At 41.9% G+C, this 6,000-nt stretch overlaps 1 protein-coding gene across 4 annotated transcripts in view; it reads right to left on the bottom strand.

Moving 5' to 3' along the window:
• Positions 1-2,078: 2,078 nt before the first annotated feature.
• The window catches only part of LOC110537663 (protein FAM168A), a 58,932-nt gene continuing 55,010 nt past the window's right edge, over positions 2,079-6,000 (bottom strand). For all 4 annotated transcript variants that reach the window (XM_036937632.1, XM_021623874.2, XM_021623875.2 and 1 more), the window contains one exon: positions 2,079-2,426. The gene's annotated coding sequence lies outside the window, so the exon portion shown is untranslated. The remainder of the gene's footprint in view (positions 2,427-6,000) is intronic.

Raw genomic sequence — 6,000 nt, 5'->3', positions numbered from 1 at the left:
AACAAATATTCAATTACAATTCCATAAAATTCCAAATATTTTTTTTTATTCAAATTGAATTCAACAAATTCTCTATTTCATAGTGAATTCAAGAATTTAATTGGAATTTTAAATAAAATTGGAATTGAGCCTAAACCTGGGGGCTAGGGTTCGATTTGGAAGTCAACACATGTCCCACACGGACCTCTCCCAACCCAGTGCCCCAGTCATAGGGTTTTTGCCCCACAGACTAAAGGGACATGAAATCATTCAATTTTTTCCTTCCAATTTCCTGTTTCAAAAAAAAAAATCCCTCATACGCATGATTCCCTTCACGATCCTAACTTCCTTCCATGGTGTTTGCCCTGGAAACAATGATGTCCTGGGCCTGTTCTATTAGCTACTCTGAAGGGAGGGAGGGCAGAGGAGGGAGGGCCTAGCAAGGTAGCAGGTTGACCAACATGCAAACAAAATGTTTCCTTTCACTAATTGTATGAGACCTAGGTCCAAAATAAAGTGTTTTTCCACCTGCCATTGTTTAAAAGCATTCACCAGACTGGTGAACTAGTTTCAATTGCATGGACTACTCAGAAACATACACATAGAGACCAGATGACAATTCTCTGGAACACAATTCTCTTGGGACACATCTGTGTTGAGGTCAGTCAGGTTTCTAAAACCTATTCCCTATATAGTGCACTACTTTTGACCAGAGCCCTATATTGGTAAGGAATAGGGGGCCCTGCACCCCTCACTTCTGCCCTCTCCTGGTCACCTGAGGAACTGATGACACTCTGATCAGGGGCTAAATCTCTATTAAACATGTAAACATGACATGGAATCTTTATTGCAAATAACACTTATCTCTAGCCTGTAAGATTTATGGGAGGCATGCAGCACAGGGCTATGGGTATTGATACTTGACCACTAAACAATTGAGATTATTTTCTTCCTTTTCCCCCTTGTACTCCTTTCTCCCTCTTTCAAGTCTGCTGTTCTTATGTGTGTCGGCCAGCTATTGACTTTAAAATCCCTTTTGACTCCTTTGACTTAGCTATCCCTGGTCCTGACAATTTGCCTCACCCCTCAAACTCCATGCACCTTCGTTGATACGACACCAGAACTGGATTCAGTTCACAACATAGCCTGCAAGGTACGAGGGAGACCCTATCCAGTCATCGATCCATCGCATCCTATACCATCTACACTTTTAAAATGTGTGCGATGTCCTATACATCTGTAATGTATATCTGTGAACAAGTGTGTCAGTGCGCACCTTACGCATGCCAACTGAAATACCTAAATGCGAGTGCGTTTGCATGTTCGGCAAGCTTTTATGTGTACAAAAGAACTACAAACGCGCACAGGCGCTCGCTGTCACATCAGTATACCTATATATAATATAGTCATGTATAGATATTTCAATTTCTTACTCTACTCTAGTAGACTTACAAGCTAACTATGTCCACTGAACTTACTGAAAATATCCTCTACATGGTGTGTAACTATTATGGTACTTACGGTATTAGTCTTTCTCCTTGTGCAGGGTTTCCCAAAGTCGGTTCCGGGGTCCCCTCTGGGTGCACATTTAATTTTTTGCCCTAGTACTACACAGCTGATTCAAATAATCAAAGCTTGACGATGAGTTGGTTATTTGAATCAGCTGCGTAGTGCTAGGGCAAAAAAACAAAAATGTGCACCCAACTTGACTGATATAGTGGGTAAAATATTAAAGAAGCCAAGTTAATGCACTGTTGCTACAAGCTGGAAGACGACCCTTATTATCTTGTGCTGGAAGATGATTGTGTGTGAACGTAAACACAAATGAGAAGGCAAATCAAAAAGGGTGAAAGGAAATTGAGGCGTAACACTTGTACGGTGCTCCCCCCCCCCCCCCCCCCCCCCCCCCCCCAAGAATGACTGGAAAATAAACGACCGGTACTCGCCTGAAAAAGTATGATTTTTTCCTACAACATTAGAATTTGGCAGCATACAAAGACGTGTACATTCTCACGGCGAAGGGACTGGCTTTGCGTCAGAACCAGTGTTCAGAACACAAAAATACACACACACACACACACACACACACACACACACACACACACACACACACACACACACACACACACACACACACACACACACACACACACACACACAAACATAAAAAATAAGCACAAATGTATTATAAATGTACCATACTGTTGGTCAGTGTGTGTCTGGATTATAAGAGAGAGTCAAAATCAAAGAAACTAATCCCCAAAAAACTGAGGCTGGTCAAAAATAATAAAAACATGAAAAAGCAGCTTTTCCAAATCACAAAAGAATGCATTAAGTGATCCTTGCACTTTAGTTTTTTGTTCTTGCAGACAGACTTGGTGCTTGTATGCCAGGCCTCCTGCACCAATGTAAGACTTGAGTTATTGTGAGTGATATTGACTCCCGATCTGAGGGGAAAGAGGTACAGAGAGAGATGGAGAGAGGAAGAGAAGTGGAGGGATGGAGAAGAAAAATTTCACACGAACAATGTATTATATACAGTGCATTCGGAAAGTATTTAGACCCCTTGACTTTTTTCACATTTTGTTACGTTACACCCTTATTCTAAAATTGATCAAATAGTTATTTTTTTCTCAATCTACATACAAATACGCCATAATGACAAAGCAAAAACCAGATTGTTGAAATTTTTGCTAATTTATTACAAATAAAACACCGAAATAACATTTTCATAAGTATTCAGACCCTTTAAATAGTACTTTGTTGAAGCACCTTTGGCAGTGATTACGGCCTTGATTCTTCTTCAGTATGACGCTACAAGCTTGGCACGCCTGTATTTTGGAAGTTTCTCCCATTCTTTTCTGCATTTTCTTTCCTCTCAAGCTCTGTCAGGTTGAATGGGGAGCGTCGCTGCAGAGCTATTTTCAGGTCTCTCCAGAGCTGTTTGACCGGGTTTAAGTCATGTCCTGTCCCAGTCTGAGGTCCATGCTTCACCATAGGGATGGTGCCAGGTTTCCTCCAGACGTAATGCTTGGAATTCTGGCCAAAGAGTTCAATCTTGGTTTCATCAGACCAGAGAATCTTGTTCCTCATGGTCTGAGAGTCAGTGTGACATGTGCCTATTACTGAAGAGTGGCTTCCGTCTGGCCACTCTACCATAAAGGCCTGATTGTTGGAGTGCTGCAGAGATGGTTGTCCTTCTGGAAGGTTCTCCCATCTCCACAGAGGAACTGTCCAATCAATGGAATTTACCTCAGGTGGTCTCCAATCAAGTTGTAGAAAGTCTCATAACAAAGGGTCTGAATACTTTGTAAATAAGGTATTTCTGTTCTTTCGTTTTTATTTATTTGCAAACATTTCTAACCTGTTTTTCGTTTGTTATTATGGGGTTTTATTTAATCAATTTTAGAATAAGGCTGTAACAAACTAAATGTGGGAAAAGTATATACAGTGCATTCGGAAAGTATTCCCTTTTCCCACACTTTTTTTTAACGTTACAGTCTTATTCTAAAATGTAATTATTATTTTTTGTTAATCATCCATCTACACACAATATCCCATAATGAGAACGCGAAAACAGGTTTTTTAGAAATGTTTGCAAAAAAAATACAAATAAAGAACAGAAATACCTTAATTACAGTATTTGGACGTTTTGTTATGAGACTCGAAATTGAGCTCAGGTGCATCCTGTTTACATTGATCATCCTTGAGATGTTTCTACAACTTGAATGGAGTCCACCTGTGGTAAATTCAATTGATTGGACATAATATGGAAAGTCACACCTGTCCATATAAGATCCCACAGTTGACAGTGCATGTCAGAGCAAAAACCAAGCCATGAGGTTGAAGGAATAGTCCGTAGAGGGTCGAGACAGGATTGTGTCGAGGCACAAATATGGGGAAGGGTACCGAAACATTTCTGCAGCATTGAAGGTCCAAGAACAGTGACTGGCATCATTCTTAAATGGAAGAAGTTTTGGATCCACCAAGACTCTACCTAGAAATGGTCGTCCGGCCAAACCGAGGAATCGGGGGAGAAGGTCCTTGGTCTGGAAGGTGACGAACAACCCAATAGTCACTCTGACAGACCTCCAGAGTTCCTCTGTGGAGACAGGAGAATCTTCCAGAAGGACAACCATTTCTGCAGCACTCCACCAAATCAGGCCTTTATGGTAGAGTGGCCAGACAGAAGCCACTCCTCAGTAAAAGGCACATGACAATCCGATTGGACATTACCTAAAGGCACCTAAACACTCTCAGTCCATGAGAAACAATATTCTCTGGTCTGACGAAACCGATATTGAACACTTTGGCCTGAATGGCAAGTGTCACGTCTGGAGGAAACCTCGCACCATCTCTACGGTGAAGCATTGTGGTGGCAGCATCATGCTGTGGGGATGTTTTTCAGCGGCAGGGACCGGGAGACTAGTCAGGATTGAGAGAAAGATGAACGAAGCAAAGTACAGAGAGATCCTTGATGAAAACCTCCTCCAGAACACTCAGGACCTCAGACTGGGGTGAAGGTTCACTTTCCAACAGGAAAACAACCTTAAGCACACAGCCAAGACAATGCAGGAGTGGCTTCGGGACAAGTCTCTGGATGACCTTGAGGGGCTCAGCCAGAGCCCGGACTTGAACCCGATCGAACATGTCTAGAGAGACCTGAAAATGGCTATGCAGGGTTCTACCCATCCAACCTGACATAACTTGAGAGGATCTGCAGAGAAGAACAGGTGTGCCAAGCTTGTAAAGTCATACCCAAGAAGACTCGAGGCTTCAACAAAGTACTGAGAAAAGGGTCTGAACAGTTATGTAAATGTGATATATGTGATATACAGTGCCTTGCGAAAGTATTCGGCCCCCTTGAACTTTGCAACCTTTTGCCACATTTCAGGCTTCAAACATAAAGATATAAAACTGTATTTTTTTGTGAAGAATCAACAACAAGTGGGACACAATCATGAAGTGGAACAACATTTATTGGATATTTCAAACTTTTTTAACAAATCAAAAACTGAAAAATTGGGCGTGCAAAATTATTCAGCCCCTTTACTTTCAGTGCAGCAAACTCTCTCCAGAAGTTCAGTGAGGATCTCTGAATGATCCAATGTTGACCTAAATGACTAATGATGATAAATACAATCCACCTGTGTGTAATCAAGTCTCCGTATAAATGCACCTGCACTGTGATAGTCTCAGAGGTCCGTTAAAAGCGCAGAGAGCATCATGAAGAACAAGGAACACACCAGGCAGGTCCGAGACACTGTTGTGAAGAAGTTTAAAGCCGGATTTGGATACAAAAAGATTTCCCAAGCTTTAAACATCCCAAGGAGCACTGTGCAAGCGATAATATTGAAATGGAAGGAGTATCAAATCAAATTTATTTATATAGCCCTTCGTACATCAGCTGACATCTCAAAGTGCTGTATCAGACCACTGCAAATCTACCAAGACCTGGCCGTCCCTCTAAACTTTCAGCTCATACAAGGAGAAGACTGATCAGAGATGCAGCCAAGAGGCCCATGATCACTCTGGATGAACTGCAGAGATCTACAGCTGAGGTGGGAGACTCTGTCCATAGGACAACAATCAGTCGTATATTGCACAAATCTGGCCTTTATGGAAGAGTGGCAAGAAGAAAGCCATTTCTTAAAGTTATCCATAAAAAGTGTTGTTTAAAGTTTGCCACAAGCCACCTGGGAGACACACCAAACATGTGGAAGAAGGTGCTCTGGTCAGATGAAACCAAAATGGAACTTTTTGGCAACAATGCAAAACGTTATGTTTGGCGTAAAAGCAACACAGCTGAACACACCATCCCCACTGTCAAACATGGTGGTGGCAGCATCATGGTTTGGGCCTGCTTTTCTTCAGCAGGGACAGGGAAGATGGTTAAAATTGATGGGAAGATGGATGGAGCCAAATACAGGACCATTCTGGAAGAAAACCTGATGGAGTCTGCAAAAGACCTGAGACTGGGACGGAGATTTGTCTTCCAACAAGACAATGATCCAAAACATA

The sequence above is a fragment of the Oncorhynchus mykiss genome, chromosome 12, assembly GCF_013265735.2.
Source record: "Oncorhynchus mykiss isolate Arlee chromosome 12, USDA_OmykA_1.1, whole genome shotgun sequence".
Classification (NCBI taxonomy): Eukaryota; Metazoa; Chordata; class Actinopteri; order Salmoniformes; family Salmonidae; genus Oncorhynchus; species Oncorhynchus mykiss.
Note: the sequence above shows the minus strand (reverse complement) of the source record. Positions and strands in the feature narration are given on the sequence as shown.